Below are 17,016 nucleotides of genomic sequence, written 5' to 3' on the forward strand. Positions count from 1 at the left end.
CCCCCTTGCCCCCCCCCCCCCTAGATACGCCACTGGATACTAAACCAACAAACGAAAAAGGTTGTAAATTTGAAAGATGCGAATGCGTAAGGTCCTATTAGCTATTAGAGAAGAGCGAACGATGAATAATGAATAAAATAAATTACTTCATAAACAAAGAAAACATGTGTTATAATAAAATGAGTTTGATCAAAAACTGGATAAGCGACATTTTTAAAAATCTTGAAGTAAAACCCTCATCAGAAAGGGAAACATAGAAGCTCTCCAAAGACATCTCACATGTTGTATAACAAGAAATGTTCTTGAAGTTATATCAAACATATCACAAATTTTTGACAAGGATGGAGTTAATTGTTTTGTGATCAAAACCCTTCATATCTTGTAATGAACGCATTATGCACTTGGATGTAGTATTATGCTATTTGTTTGATATTAAACCTTAGTATATATACCCCGTTTCCTGCTATTCGTAAATAATTGGTTTTTGCATGAGGGTCGTCTGCCTATATATAAGACTCGTTGGACGCTGTATACGTTATTAGGTGTTGAGGTGTTGATTAGAATTAGCAACAGAAAAACAAGTCTTTCAGTTCTTTCCTGTTTTTTTTTTACAAATGAAACATGCAAACACACAGATACACGCACACGCACACACCCCCACACACACGCACGCACGCACACACACACACACACACACACACACGCTCGCTTCTACAGAAAAAGAAATAAGTTTATATATACAGTAATCTGTTTTATTTCCTCGGATACACAACATTTAACATAAAAAAATAGGCAATACATAAAATATGTCACAGTGGTTTAACAATGCGGACATACAGCACAGAGAATATGGAGCCCCATTCTGCAAGGCGCTGCCACTCATTGTTAACCACCCGATGAAAACTATATTATATCCAACAATTTGGATAGGTGTCTATATTTCAAGAAGTGTGTGCCACAGGAAAATCTATTTATCCTCAATGGTTAACATAATCTGAATAGCTTAAAGAGCAGAAATCACACCCTCGATTCCCGAGGTTTCAAAATTCGCAAGGAGAAGAAAACATACATTGATTCCATAAAAGCGCGGAACGTGGTAACAATTTGAACATACAGATTACTAAATCACGACTTTGTTGCGAAAACTCAGCCATCTCAAAATGACACCATTATGCGATAGTTTCAGAAATCAGAAAGTTTTTTTTTTTTTCGTTCCTTTCATACAAAAGTAGATTGTTGCGAAATCATGCTAAAGATATGGCATACTCGTTGCCGCTAACCTTTATTCAGGGGGAAAACGAAGATATAGTGAGGAATATTCTTTCAGTACTGTTTGCAATTTCTCAGAGTTCAACGCAGTTCATGCATTGATAATGGGAATAGTTAATGCTCTTTCTACAAAAGGGAAATTCTTATGCACTGATTTGCTGACATCCACCTCCCACGAGGGGAAGAATCAATCGTAAGTAATATTATCTGCCTCCTCTTCCGAGACTTCTCGCGAAGGAATATCCGAGTTGTCCCACCACCCCGTTGATGAATATTCATGAGTACTGTTCAACCATATAGGTGCCATGTGACAAGCCAGTCGGTCGACGTAATAATAATAATAATAAGAATGATGACGTAATTTTGTCCCGCCCACAAAATCGAGACTCGGCTAGAGCACGAACGTGTCCTCAATTCGACTGAAAGATGACGGGAGCGTGCCCTTCTTGAGTTTCGTCAGATAGATCTTCCTGTGTTGGTCTTGTTCGGACTCCTAAAATAAAAGAAAAGAACATGAGGGGAAAAAACCCACTAGTATAACAGACAAACAGACAGACAAACAAATCGATCAATATTTGACGGTGACGGAGACGTTGAGAAAGATTGAATGAAAAACGGCTAGATGACGTGTTGAAAAACAAAACAAAACAAAACAATTGGGATGAGGTCCTTCTTGTTCTCAGCCGACAGTGTTTGGGTTTCTTTTCTTTCACGACTTAATCTTTCAAATAGCCCCTAATCCATCAGGTTGGTCTCAATAGTTCCAAATGGAATCTCAATAGATCTTGTACGATGTCTACGTCGGTACGCGAATTGCATAGCAAACATTAGTTATATCCACCATCTTTCAAACAAAACAAGGTGGACCTTCACTAAAACAGTGACAAATGACGTGATCTTTAATACATACTTCTTCTTCATCGTCATTCTCCTCCTCCTCGTGAACCTGGGTCCTTTTCCCGGTGCTTCTCCATGATTTCTCGCATCCTCTCCTTCTCTGCTAAGCTTTGCCTCTTTTCTTTCAGCAGCGACGAAGTCGCGAGGTATCTGGAGAGTCCGGCTGATTCCCCGGTCGGTGATTGGTCTACCAGCCTGGTCACATGACTGAGCCGGTTGGCGTAGGAGCGAAAGTGGCGCCACGCGGTGTCCGCGAGGAAGCGTTCAAAGAGTTCCTCGTTTGACGGGATCCTGAAGAGTGCAGGGGTGAATCATTCATGTTATAATCCAAGTGGGAAATACAAAGATCGATTTCGCCTCTAAGCAGTCATTATCTTGTTTACATGTATCAAGATGCCTTCAGTCACCCGAATACATTCATCTACATTTACAACATACATGTATCAAGATGCCTTCAGTCACCCGAATACATTCATCTACATTTACAACATTTACAAACCCTTGTCGGTCGTACAGGAGTCTGTGCCTAAGCATCTCCTTCATTATTCCCTCCGCTGTCAGCTGCTCCCAACAAAAATGACAAAGGAGCAGCAGCTACAGTATAGTGCTCACGTGGGTCGATAATTTCCCAAAGAAACGTGTTTTAAAATTCAAAAAAAAAAAAAAATCTGTAAATTTGCTGGGAGAAATGAGGTGTTTTTCTTCACTAACCTGAAAAAGTGATATATATCCTTTCTTCCATCAAATTTCTAAGGGGAATACTTCAGCTCAAACTCTGTCCAAGGGTTCGCAAAGCCAGACTACTAGTCCTTGTCACTCAAAAAAATCACATATTTTCTGTACCCAATCAAACATAGTCCCTTCAAATTCCATGAGAAAAGCTTTAATCTTACAACCAAAATGCAGTTTATAGAGAAAGTCATTCTCAATATCTGCAGCTTTTCTTTTCTTTTTTGCCAAACTGCATTTCTGATTTGTAATCATTTCTTTCTTCATTTATTTTAGTATCTTTGGTACGATTTTGTGAAGCGGTCAGGGACATTCCATTTAATTTAGGGGACAGTGCCAGTGGTGGATGTAGTCTTTCTTGGCGCAAAATCTTTTACGACCGACAAGGGTTTGTGCCTGCAAACTATCATAGCTTTCTCCGGTTGCTTGTGATGTACTCACGGCATGGTGGTGTCATGTTTGAGTCTGAATTGTTCCAGGACTTCTCTTGGGGCGAGTTTTTCCACCCTCATCTTTGAAACCCTCATGAGACGACATCCCCGACTGACCAGTGTCAGGTTCTTCAACTGTTCCCGATCTCGGAACTTGATGGGAAGGATGTCCTATAGGGCGGAAAGGGACATGTCCGTGGATTTAAATTGACAATATTGGTTTTAATAGATGATATGGCTATGGAAGTAAAAGTGATAAGTGTTGATTGATACCAGCTTCCTACTTTACTTTTACTTACATTTCATACAATATACTCAAGAGTACGTTAGTTCATGATCATTCATTTTCTTCATATTTTCATTCATTTGATTTTTTTTTTGTAGCAACGCAGCCTTCAAAGTCATTGTTTACCATTGGAGCAGTGATTGAAATTTGTTCGAGTTATCACACTTGATGCATATAATAGTTCAGTTGTATCACAAAACATCCTGCCATGTAGAAATTTCGCAATAAAGCCACAGATATATGGATATATCACTAATTTTCTTAATAAACCATTACTGTAACAGTTTACTGTAGAAATTATTTTAAGCAAAATATTATTCACATTTTGTATAATCAACAATAACACTGTTCATACGGATGAACAATTTTTCTATTGGTTGCTTTTATCCCTAACTCACAGTTTAGAACTATTTTGAAGCACTGAAGCTGTTTTTTTTTTCATCGCATGCAAATGGTAAATTGTGGTTTTTGAATTCAGACTGAATTTTGAATTAGTTTCCCTTTTAAAATATCATATTTCGCAGCAAATGTCACAATGTTATATTCCTTCCTTTATAGGTACAATTTACACACATGTAAAACATGGTAGCTCAGGTGAAGATTCTTTTTTTAATGAAATGAAAGTTCAAAACAACACTGACAGTATTAGAATTTGGTTTGAAATGTCATAATATTGTATGATTAACTTTAAAAAGATAAAGGAAAAGATGAGACAAACACGGGAGTAAAGTCTTCATTCACATTGAAAAAAAGTCATAAAATAGTAATGGTATCAAATTTCATAGTGTCAAAGAACATTGATATCGTTGATAATAACACTAAAACAAACAGATTCGAGAAAATTGTAATGGGTATACGAGCTAAAAATGTTACGAGCATCTGTCATGTCACTTGCATATGCTATTTTGACAAACGTTGTCGTTTTAGATTACAGAACAACACCAGCAGCAGCAACAACAACAACAAAAGTTCCAATTTCTATGTTTAGCTATTGTAGCTAAATACGAAATACCTACACATCAAGCTGGGAGCAACCAAAATTTCAGTCTCATTCCTTTTCTTTTTCTGCTGAAATGTATTTCGGCACATATTCGCACCATCGACAAAATAATGTAGGCCCTACACATTATGCAAAGCTGGGAATGACGGTATAAGTACATCGAAGAAAGGTCTGCCGCCAACCCCCCCCCCCCCCCCCCCCCCCACCACCACCAACACCACAGTCCCCCCCCCCAAAAAAAAAAAAAAATAAAAAAAAATAAATAAATGAATAAATTTTAAAAAGAAAAGGTATCTCCAGTCACAGCGCAGATATCGCGTTTTTCGGGGGGCAGTGGTGTACGAAACCATGAATGAATTCGGCATTCAGGAATCACGTGAACAGGGTCTTACATACCGTGGCATGCCCGATAGACATGAGGCCGATTCGCATGAAGCATCGCCCGTTGCGGGTCCACTCGGGTACCATGAGATTTCTCAGTTCATCCGCTAATCTGGATTCGTCGAGACCGGTCAGAGACAGGGTCTTGTTCTCACCATCCCCCATACTCCGCCCGGTCACATCCCGCCTGTGTTCCACTAAGGCTCCAGCGATGTCACATTCTTTGAGCACGGTCACTTTACCCTGCGAAGCGGAAATATGGAAATAATCCCCGTTTACCTTAATTCATCTTTAATCCCTTTCCTCCGAGACATAATGAAGGCCAATGCATTCAATACACGAGAGAGCAGGTTCCCGTGGGCAACGGGTTAAAAATAAAGCATGTTACCAATCCCTGAATACATTTTCTTTTTTTTTTATCCTTTGGCATATTTACTGCTTTAATATCTTTTCCGACTAACATGTGTTAAAGGCAACTATTTGAAAACAAGGTTTTCCATCTCCGAAATTCACTTTTACATCATGGTGGACCGGCCTGAAGAGACCTATGAGTAATAGATAAACATCAAACATAGAAAGTGATACAAGATATATAAGTATATCATGTAATACATACCGACAATAACAAATAATTGAACACAACAAAAGAGAGAATATGGCAGGCTAAACAATACATGAAGGAGTTATTCAGTTGTGGGAGTATAATAAATTGTTACGGTACGTTAAAGTAAGGTTGGTAAAACTGGCTACTTGACAGCACAGTGAATCTGATGACATTAAATAAAGGAATTTTTGGTAAATATGCATTTTAGGAAAAGTAGGATCTCTTTCTGATGTAATGCTGAATAATTGTGATTTTGAAATCATCATATGCAGAACAAATCATCAAACAATGAAACTTATCTTCTACATCGCTGGTATTACTAATTATACAAAATCTTTCATCGTATGGGACAATTTTGTAATGTTCGGTTTCGAGGGCAATAGGGGCACAACCACTTCTGAACAAAGATAATGCTCGCCTATTAGATCTATTCTGACACTGAATAACATATTTAGAGGTATTCATAGAGTGTTTGAAATGACGATAAGTTCTGAGTTTGTTTCTGGATTGGGGAACTCTCCTTCTGAATATATGTAACCCTGGGGTGGTATTCTGTAAGGATCCTAGGACAGCCCTTGCTCCTAAATACGCGATTGGTATTCTGTAACACCGCGCGTAGGAGAAATGGGACAGTGACGTCAGGGATCCTTATTTCTCTCCCAGCTTAGGATAGGGGCGTAACTTGATATGTTAATTAGATATAACTAGATGTTAATGAGATCTTAAGATAAGTGGTATTCTGTAAGCACAAGTAGGATCAAGTTTAGGAGCAAAAATAAGGATAGCCTCATAGGCAATCTTTCTCTGCCGATTATGCCGGGCTATTGCGTATATAGGCCTACTGACGACCCACTGTCTCTTATATTGTATGTTCATGAACAAGAAAATAAATACATGAATCGTATAACAGAGTTATCTGTTCCTCTAATACTGAGGATTCTAAAACTGAAGTCTATAATGTTCGAAACATTTGTATTCTTTATCTAGCTCTGTGGTATGTGTTTATTTGTTTGTCGTTCGCCATTTTCACACTTCATTTTATTCGGTCCAAAATAAATAAAAAGTACATTATGTACACAATTACAACAAAAGCTATTATCATAATTATAATTGATATTGTAATGATTATGATAATTATTATCATTATTAATATTATCATTGTTATTATTATTATTATTATTATTATTGTTATCATTATTATGCTCAACGTCTGCCCGAACGTCATGCGGACGCAGTGCAAGTAGCCTACCTTCGCCGCCCACATTACGTGACCCTCGAAGTCGTTGCTATGAAGATCTAGTATACTCGTATACAAGGATATCATGGAGCTTTAGTAGCTCCATGTTTATATCTTTGTCTAATCTATCAGTGATCTCCTTTATCTATTCTGTTATCATTGCCCTGCATGTATGAGTCTATACTACCATAAAGATAGGGGAGAGCTAGCGGGGTGAATTAAGTGGGACAAAAATTGTGATTTGATGAAGTTTCTCGAATAACTTTCTGATATTTAGAATGGAGCACACATGTATCGGACCAAAAGACTTTTGATGTTCGCCATATAACGGGTTGCTACGCTATATTCCTATAAGTCTCATATTTGTGTTATCATTGTTTTTTTTTTTCTTGGGAAAAGTGGAACATTGGTTTGGTTTAAGTGGGACAAACAGTAGCTATAAGCAAGACATATTTATTACAAGCATATCAATCGATCATAGAATAATGTGAGTGCATGTGTGTGTGTGTCTGTGAGTGCATCTATTGTTATTATCATTTTTTTGATATTTATTTAAGAAAATCTTACATATTTTATAATAACTTTGAATTAAGGACGAAGTTTGGCATGCAGTGATGATATCCCAGTTTACCCAAACATCCTCCAAAAGTTCAAAATTTGAGCTAATTTCTGCAAAAACTTTAAATGCTAATTAATGGAACTCGTAAGGTCACATCTATTATGGTGGGCTAAGTGCGTGCTAAAGCTTTGATAAGCAAAATTGTATTCTTAACTGTAAAATTTGACTGACAATACATTTTAACTCCTCGCACAATAGAGCTGCGTGAAGCGCATGTTTGAGCAATGTAGATCTTGGGCGCGCATTGCGTAAAATTAGCCACATGATTGGCTTATAGATACTGCGCCGGGCGTGTCCTGTCTTTCCTCATTAATATTCATTATTCATAAATGACCGTCCTAGGATAGGCTTAGGACAGGCTTACAGAATACCAATTTTTCCTGTCCTAAGGGTATCCTATTTTCTGTCCTACGCGCGCTCCTAGGATCGAAATAAGGATCGCGCTTACAGAATACCACCCCTGCATCACAAAACCAACAAAAAGTCGCACGCATTTTTTCTACATGAGCACTGAAAAATAAATAGGTGAGATAGGTCAACCTATATAGCGACTCTTGAGATTTTCCTATTTTCTGAAAGAGCAATTCTTCCTTAATGCGAAGGTTGGAATCATGAAACATATTGAAAATTACGGTACTTTAATGGCAGCATTCGATTCCCGTGTTTTGTGTTACCCCCCCCCCCCCCCCCCCCCATCAAAAGAAAAGGGTGAAAAAAGAGACATAGAACTAATTTGAATGCATTTTTAAGGAGGTGTATGAAATGTTGCTTCCTCTGTACTGGAATTGATCACAGCCGAACTGTTTGATGCGTGTGCGCATTTGTATACATGCGCCTTTAATCCAGAAAGGAATTAAATTGTTGTGGCTTCAGATCCTAATCCGACTCCATTAGGGTGATGACAAAAGAGGCAAGGTATTCTGCAGCCTTTAAACACAGGAGAGGCTATTCTGAACTACTAGTATCTGATGATACGCGTATCTTTCTTAACAATTACCTGCGGGCATTTCACTGAGAAGTGATACGTAACTAACCCGCATCGTCGCTTGCTTTCGAGAGAATTTATAATTACGTTATTATCTCGTTGAGTTTCAAGGAGTAGAGTGGGTGGAGGACGGAAATTGTAATACAGAGTTAAGGGGGTACCGGGGGTGAGAGAAAACAAGCGGAATTAGTGGCTATTTTTGCAGCTTCTATACATTAGTTCTGTGGAGATCCATTTCCTTAAATCACAACGCAGAAAATGAATGCTTTTTCTGTGTTTTTTATTTAATGGTTCTGTTAGGATATGCTAACAAAACAATTCATGTGCTTGCACACACTCCATTTCAGGATGAATCAAAGACTATTATGTAATAGTGGAATTTCTCGTGAATATGTAACAGAGCGTTAAGACCATGGCCATTGTTCAAGATCATTGTCTGGGTGTTAAACATACACTCCCACGCACACCAACTGACCCCTGTGCAAAGTTAAGGTGTGTACAGAGGGTTGAAATTAGAGCAAAATCTGAACCCTAACTTAAAAATCAATCCTGAATTTAATGAAACTGAAATATGCTTCCATTTCAAATTACCTCCACCAAAATGGTACACTATTCAGCTATTTGAAAAGTGGCAAATGTTTTCTTTTTTTTTTGTAACACCTAGTAGATACCATGTAATATTCTCGAGTTATTGCGTAATCATTTGATTTTACGATTGTTTTGTTACTGTCTATATTTACAGGAAACAAGTTAAGATTTCGGCAAAAAAAAAAATGGCATTTTGCTGTATCGAACGTGATGAACTTAAGGCGTTGTCATTTCATAGATTTATAATGCGATCCCAAAAGTTTGCTTGCTCTGTTTATTGAGGTGAACAAAATTAAGAATCCCCATGTCAGCTCTTACGCATATTATCTGGTTTGTTTGTTTGTTTGTTTGTTTGTTTGTTTGCTTGTTTTGAATTGTTTCACGGACAATGTATAGGATATCAAATTTGTGCCCGGCCTAAATGAGTTGAAAAATTCCAGCATTATAAAACATCGGGAATAGGCGTGAAGTACATTTAACGAGACTCTCATAACAGCACTTAGCAATGAAAGTGCTTCACACACACACTTCAGTGACAATTGTTTTCGCAGAATACAAGGTTGGTCAAGTGAGGATGAAAGCAAGACAAAGGAATCAATGCGGCTTTATATAACGATTGCTCTTATCAAAACGTGTTACCCGAATACAAGTGTCAGTTACTTTAAGTGCACACGTAATCTGCCACAAAGAAAAACGATTTTCATGTGCTGAGTTTATAGTTGCCCCGTAGAACAATATGAGCTTTGGCCTACATGCATTACCTAAAGAATATGCCTACTAAAAGATGAAATGTAATATAAAGTACAGGACGTATTTGAAAACGTTCTTCCAGCTACAGTATACTAAAGCTCAAAAACTCATCAAAATAACAGTAGAATCGAACACGTATCTCTACATCGACATGCCAGCATTAACTCGAGGAAAAAAAATACCTTGAGAACGACGTAACAGTATTCGGATGATCCCGGATCAGTTTCGACGACTTTCCCGAAGTCGATCTCCTGAATCGGAGACTCGAAGCAGAGTCGGCGGAGATCGGATTCCGGCCATTGTCGGAAGAATTTCAGATCTCTGGTTAGGTTGAATATTCAGAGAAATGTGACAACAGCGATAACATTTCCAAACGTAAATGACTTGTATCTGACTCAAAACACAGCAAGTTTTTAGGAAATATGATACGGCGTCATGTTTTATGAATAAAGTTAGGCAGAGAAATTCTGCAAGATGGATAGTTTTTGAGCCTCAACAATAACGAGATTACTAACATGACTTCAATTAACATTCATCATAAAATGAAATGGTTTATATTAAATGGGTTAGTCAAATACCGGTTAGTGAGTGGCTAAACAGAGTCACGTGATGGAGGTATATTCCTTATGTTCGCCCATGGGCGAACATTCTTGGTGATGTTCTCCCATGGGAGAACATTTTCACGTAACAAATGACAGAAGGCCTAGGACCGCGTACCGGCCACCCACGCGCGCACAGTGAATTTGGCTCTGCGCGGGCGAGCGATCGAGTGCGTTGTGCTATGCATGCATGCTGGTGGTTGCAAAGATCGTACACTGTAACTATACACAGCCCAGTCGCTGTTGTAGCGCACTGCGTTAACAGCGTCTAGTCGGGCTACGCTAGCTACGCGTCAGTACACTGAATCTCTACGATCTTTGGTGGTTGACGTTGACGTATTTGACTAACCCCAGATGATGATTTTTGTTGTCGGGAACATGTACCAAACGTTCCACCCTCAGAGTTTGAAATGCTATTTCGGGAGGCTATAAGTCCCTCGACTTCGTGTCGGGACTTATAACCTCCCTCAATAGCATTTCAAACCCTTCGGGTGGAACATTCGGTATGTTCCCTCCCCCGCCAGTCATCATCTATATAATGTTTCATATTGTTTTCGCAAATAGTTGAAAGTGCTTTGTGTATTTAAATACAAGACATGATTGGACTTTTCTGAAAATATTAATAAGGGATCATTTCATATATTTGCCACTTGGCAGAGATCATTAAATTTTAACTTTGAAGAATATATTTGAGCGTATGCTTGTGTTATTCTTCTTTTTTGTTATATTTTGGCGAAGCCATAACTTAGCATGGATCTACCTAATTGCAATCAACAAATTCATTCCTTGCGCATTCTATATCGGTAAAGCAGTATGGATTCAAACCCTTTGCATGACGAATGAGTTTAACCTGCAACCATATAAATATCACAATTGTGTGAGCTCAAGTATTGCGTGTTTACGCATATTCGATTCTCCCAAATGAAATATATATGTTGATCTTTTTAAAACAATTTAATCTTTGATAGTCTCAGTTTAAACATGCGGATAGCAATTGAGAAATGCTAGATGGTACGAAGCTCTAATCTAATAGACGAATATAAAAGCGATATGATGTCCTTTGATTCTAATCTTTATTTTTACAATGATGAAGAAAAAAAAAACGCGAGTTATTCCCGAGTACACATAATCCAGTCATAATCAAACCCGTTCCCATTAGTTCCCCGCCCCCTTATTTCTGTTAAAACTTGAAGAAAAACAAAAATGATTTGTGAAATGTCAGCGGCTTTGGTATTTTTGTATTCGGGCAATGACTGTACCCAATAACTGTTCTGTCCGAGTCGATTCGATACGGAAAAGAAGATATATTCGGTTCAGATATCATGTGGCGTATTTCATATGGCAAGCTTGGTAGATCAACATACATAATACGTCTCTTTAAACCAATCTACATGTACATGTATATTGATATGATTATCGTCATCCTGGAGTCAGTCTGTAGATATGATACCAGTAAGAAAGATGAACTTATGTTATATATATATATATATATATATATATATATATATGTGTGTGTTTATTGAGCAACTCAATAAAAAAAAAATAACTTTATAAACTCTACAAAGATTGGCGAAATATTGCATTACCGGTTTATTTTTCGTTACATTGGAGCCAATACGTGAATTTGCAACATATATATATGTATATAAAAATATATGTGACCCGGCATCACAAACCACACAAAAAGTCGCCAGACATGGATTTTTAGATAAGGGCAGATTCTGAAAGAGCATACCCTAAGCTTTAAAATGATGTATAACTCAATTCAAATGGACTCCCTTAACCTTCCTAAATACTGGAAAGAAAGCACACACTCTGGAAAAGTGTGAACTGAGAAAAGAGGCTCTGAAGTACAGGGTCTGTTCAAGCGCTTGATCTTTCACCAAGCCGCTCTAGCTGTGCGATGAAAGGGGCAAAACACAGGATGCCAACCACAGGAGCAACAACAATGAAGGAATTATCAGATTAAGCTGAAATTGAGCATATTTATATTAACACAATTTTCTCATGATTAATGCCAGCTTTCAAAGCTGTAGCATTTTCCTTTCAAAAGTTATTAGACTTGAAAATGAAGAGTGTACAAAGGATTTCAAGAAATGAAAAGGGGCCTCTAACACATACCTGATCATTCTACTCCCCCCAAAAAAGAAGTTGTAGAAAAACTGCGCAAAACACACTTTCCCATTTGTTTTATGATACCAAACTAAATAACAATGTAGAAGAATAAGAACTCTTTAAGAAAATATGAAAAACTCAAGATTGACTTAGTTGACTCATTTCACCTTGTTTTGAGTCCTCATGTAAAATCAAGGGGTGCGACTTTTTGTTTGTTTTGTGATGTACGGTCACATTTAGTCAATACTCACGAAGCCACCTGGATCTTCTCGGCGAGTTCGTTGTCGAAGATGTCGGGGCAGACCTCGAGGAAGGTCTCCTTCTCGATCTCGAAGAACTCCGTGGTCTCTCGACAGATAATGGACGCCGTCCGTTTCCCGCTCCCAAGCAGAGCCAGCTCCTGGGGAGGGGTGTGGAAACTTTGACTTCGAAACTTTTGTGGAGCTTTTGAAAACTTCTTTGAACATTTTTTTTTTCTTCTTCCTGTTTCATCATCGGTCTATTAAAGGAATATTGTGGTAGGCTGACATGCATGTAAGCTTCATGAAAACAAAAAAAAAAGAGGTCCAAATGGATATATTATTACTACCTACCCCTAGGGGTCTGCAACTTTCCCTTTATACCAACAGGTACAACGAATGTGAATTAAATGTATAAATCAACAACGATTAATTTTCTCTCCGTCAAGATCGTATATGATTATTTTTTAATTAAAAAAAAATGGACATAAACTCCCTTGTTGCGACGTTACGCCAATTATCAATTGACTTCAATACAAGGGCCGTTCCAGCAACGGACGCTTCATTCGCCCGAAGAAGCCAATTGATGATTAGCAAATTGTTGCAATAAATAAGTTCGCACCTTACCCTCAACAACCCTCAACAACAACATCAATAAAAAGAGAAATACATGGAAGTTTATAAAACTTTATGTCTATTTTTTTTTTTTTTTGTCGGAGATGTCTCGTGCGAAGACTAAGAAACAGCAGCGAAAGAGTGTGGCATTCGGAAGGCTGCCTTTGGAGTAAGCACCCTGCTGTCCGTATAACTCCCTGGTGACTCTTACCCCAAAGCAGGCACCCCTTCCCAAAGTGTTGACGTTGGTCGTGGTCGTCACACCCGACGACTCGTCGACGACGTCGAGCTGGACGAACACGGAGCCGGAGAAGATGAAGTAGAAGTTGTAACCGATGTGGCCCTGCCGCACGATTACCCTTCCTTTGCCACACCTGATTAAAAATAGAAAGAATATTAATCATCAGATATTTTTGTTTTCTTACATATCAACTCTTTCACCTGCAGTCGCCAGAATAATCATATTGGTATATAGCTTCCTTTGTTCCACTACGACACAATATTTTCTGATGTACAGAACTCTTTTTATTTTCGTTGCTCTGTCTGCACACTTTTTTCCCAGTATGTGACTGTGTGTGTGTATGTGAGTGTGTGTGTGTGTGTGTGTGTGTGTGTGTGCGTGTGTGTGTGTGTGTTTCGATATGTTGTGTGTGTCTTTATAGTCAGAAAACTAAAGATGAAAGGGAAAGTTCGTAAAGGGCATCTTAAAGACATACCATCCCTTTTCCATCATGCAAATTTTTGAAAATCTGGTGAGAACACTTACAGTAATTAAGTATTGAAGAAAACACTGTTGGGAACCTTCTGTAAATTTTGAACTCATATGGGTCTTTATTTGTTAGGTTAAATTTACCGTTAAGATTCGAATAATCTTTTTCGTAATACGAAAATATTACAAATCTGAACTACTAGTCTAGTTTTACAGACCTGTGTGATGCACTTCTGTAGTTCATGTAAGTGGTGTGTTGTTATTTGCCATAGATAACACAATAAAAGAAGCTAGTGAATTCTTCCTTTCTGACAGCTTTAACATTATCCTTTGTTCGAAGTAGAAGTATTATACTACAAGCACTGGATTAGTATATGCAGCTGTGTCTCGTACACAGAATACGTTACGATGAGCAGTTAGTGCATTATTTGAATTTTAACGGCTAACAACCTTCAAATATCACAAAAATGTTATAGCTTTACAATAGCCTTGTTATTCTGGTGGGATATATCATGTTCTGTGCTATTTGGGAAGGAATGCAAAATTCTAGGGATGGCCCATCTTTAAGACAGAAAATGACTAGTAAAAAGATTGAGGGAGCTGATTTTTCCCTCTACCGATTATAAAAAGGGTGTATAGGACGGCTATTAAAACACGTATGGTATTTGTCCCTTTTTTTGGCAGATATGGTGAGATAAAAGCTATCTTATAAGCCATATTCAGATTTTTAGTGACAAACATGCAGACATTAAAAACAGAACAGCAGAATGATGGCAATTAATATACGACGTACCTAATTACCGGTGGCCCCGGTGGCCCCTGGCTACTAAAGATTGATATCAGCCTATGAAATTTCCGAAAGGGTTATCTATTGGTGGCTCAATTGGGCAACTGAAACTCGACTCATTTTTTTTTAATATTTCATTTTGTTTCGGGCCACTTCATTCTTTTATGGCCACCAAAATGTCAAGTTTGTAAATTTTAATGGCCCAAAGAGGCAACCGAAGAAGGAAGTTAGTGTCAAGCTCTGTAGTATGTAATGTCTTAATGCAAGGTAAAATATGAAAATGAATTTACTGGAACAGTCAAATTGGAACTCGATCAGACTGGAAAATAAATTTACCGCTAACATTGTGCTTATCGGTATCTTTCTTTTATCAATTGATACAATGTCTATTTAGCATTGACGTCACTGTCAGATTAAGTTAATAGGGTTTTAATATGGGATACTAATATACACTCCAATACACTATAGGTTAAAAGGAAAATAGTAAAGCAAATAAAAAAAAACAACCGTGAACATGCATGTGATTGCTGGGAAGGAAATTAAAAACGTGTACTACAATATAGTTTACGTCATGGCGAGGGTGTGTGGTGCTTTTTCAAAGATGTTGAGAATAGGCACTCAAGGTTTGAGAGAGTGATGAGGAATTTTGCACGCGTTAAAGATTTTTAAAGTACACAGAACGTAGGTTTGAGTAATCATAAGGCCGCTGGGACAAACGATTGACCTTAAGGAGAAAATAATACTTTTGCTTGATAGCATGTGATAGCATGGCTCTAAGAAAAAAAAAGAGGAAACGCCGCGTTTGACCGAAGACAGAGTTAATTCCATGACAACCCCGGATGAGAGTCTATTCAACCTATAAGATTCGGTACACTCACTAACACTCACTGTTCGTGATGATGGTAAGGTATCGAAGCTACTTTTCTTCTGACTCTATAGTGTCTGTCTTGTTTTTTACATTCTTTACATTCCTCATAAGGGAAGAGAGGATGCAGTCCATATTGAGACAGAAAATAAGACGGTTGAGAAAACACTAAAAATAACACATATTTTGATTTAAATGCTTTCATAAACAGCTAAAATGTCGACGATAGAATGGGATTTCCCTGTAAGAAGATGCAAAATAATCGAAGCAAGTTGTACAAAATGATGCTATTTTCAAGCTTACTGGTAAATTAAGCCAGGAGACTCTTTGTTTGCTTGCGTGTGTGTGTGTGTGCGTGTGTATGTGTTTGTTTAAAGATATAGATTTAAATAAATGACCAACTAAACTACGAACTCAACATTCGACATTCTGTATGTAAATGACTACCTACATTTGCAGGAAGTGTCTAGGCTTTTTTTTTCTTTTCTTTTTTTACCCCAGCCCTCTCATCAGAGCAGAACTTTTAAACAAGATGATAAGCACGTTATTCAAGCTTGTTCACTCAGGGATGACTGGTTAGTTTTGTTTCCTTAAATCCACCTCCATCTCTGTGGGCAACACATAGCTCCAAACTGAAGAGTATCCTATCAAAATGATGTTCTATCCTTTTTGGAAAGCACCGTTTTGCTGACGGCATGTTTGATCCTTTAATTGTTTCAGCTAATCGTCGTAGTCACACCACCCTCGCAAAGGCTTCAGTACTCTCGGAAAATATTCGTGAACCTACCCACGCTTTAGTTTGCATCCTTAAAACACAGCCCGACAAATTCAGACATTTCCCTGCCGCATGCAGTAGGCACGATACTACCCCACAGTCAATATGGCACCAAAGAACGACTCTGAATCGTATGAAATCGGCAGATTTATGAGCCAATAAATAGATTGTTCGTACCATGGAGCTACATGGAGGTTTAAGAGATGGAGTCACGACAGTCTAATTCCCCTTGAAACAGCGTTGATGCTGCCACTCAAAATGTTTGAAGTATGTGCCAAACTGGATCTGCCTCGGTGATAGGAAGACAATTGATTCATTTCTCATTGCATAACGGCGAGCCAATCTGTAAAAAAGATACATCTTTATGATGGTAATTATTTTTTTCGCCATCCCTAGGACTACTTATAAAAAGTGAGAGCCATAATGGTCAAGACATTGGGCCTAATGGATTGACCAAATAGGAAGAAAGAAAAATAGTTGACTAGACATGTCCGGCTACCAATCTGGTGCATTTACCTATGAAAAATTGGATTCTT

General features: G+C 38.1%; 1 pseudogene; it reads right to left on the bottom strand.

Annotated features, from left to right (window-relative positions):
* Nucleotides 1-1,660: 1,660 nt before the first annotated feature.
* LOC139745420 (uncharacterized) overlaps nucleotides 1,661-17,016 on the bottom strand; it is a 29,722-nt pseudogene continuing 14,366 nt past the window's right edge.

This window comes from Diadema antillarum, unplaced genomic scaffold, assembly GCF_040938485.1.
Source record: "Diadema antillarum isolate AM-2024a unplaced genomic scaffold, OU_Dant_1.0 seq00001265_RagTag, whole genome shotgun sequence".
NCBI lineage: Eukaryota > Metazoa > Echinodermata > Echinoidea > Diadematoida > Diadematidae > Diadema > Diadema antillarum.